Source organism: Euphorbia lathyris, chromosome 10 (assembly GCF_963576675.1).
Source record: "Euphorbia lathyris chromosome 10, ddEupLath1.1, whole genome shotgun sequence".
In the NCBI taxonomy this organism is placed as follows: Eukaryota; Viridiplantae; Streptophyta; class Magnoliopsida; order Malpighiales; family Euphorbiaceae; genus Euphorbia; species Euphorbia lathyris.
In genome coordinates, this window is record NC_088919.1 from 18,209,430 (window position 1) to 18,210,370 (window position 941).

Below are 941 nucleotides of genomic sequence, written 5' to 3' on the forward strand. Positions count from 1 at the left end.
CAATCAGATGTATAGCTGTGCCTTGACCGTTGAGGGGGATGAAGAACCAAAAAAGGCGTACACTAAATGGACGAAGTTTGGGTATAGTGCCGGAGGGCCAAGTGCGAGTGCGGAATCTGCAGCAGTGAAAGTGCTTGATCTTAATGCTATCGAAAAGAGGCAGTTCGCCAAATTTGATCAGACCTACGCAAAAGTTTTCGAACGATTGCAGAAAAAGGGGCTGCTGAAAGCTCTTACTCATTATAACAAGACACCGCCTCCTCCGCAGATACAAGCTAGGGGATATTGCGAGTTCCACAGCAATTATGGGCACACTATTGAGAACTGTGAGAGATTGAAACACGAAATCCAAGATTTAATCGAGGAGAAAAAGATAGCTGATCCTTCGTCAGCGAACCCTTCCACTAGGCGTAATCCATTGCCTAATCATAGGGTGAGCATGATCGGAGTTGGTTTGACAGAATGCGTAGTGATGGAATCCTTCGAGGAGAACGTAGAGGAGTTGCTGGATTCCGACGAAAGGAACAATGTAGGAAATGGTCTATATGTGTCCTTCCTTGGCGAGGAATAAGAGGATGAACCGATGGGAGAGGGATTGGATGGTGGAGCACCGTATGATGAAGATAGTGCCGAAGAGACCGGAGAAGGGTCGTCTCGAACTATTGTGCCCAATTTGGGTCTGTTTAGTGGAGGGGGAAATCCCGAGGTGCACTTGTGTGAATATATGCGCGATATGTTTGTTGAATCCTTCGGGGTGGATGAGATTGCTCAGTGGTTCCACCATTCGCTGATAGGCGAGCCTTTGGGGTGGTTTCACTCATTACCCGACTCTTGCAAGTATGATTGGGATCAATTGTCAGATCTATTTCTAGAAAAGTATCAAAGAGCTGAGGACATGACTGCAGAGCGCTTTGCGATGCAGATCGGACCTATCAAGCGTC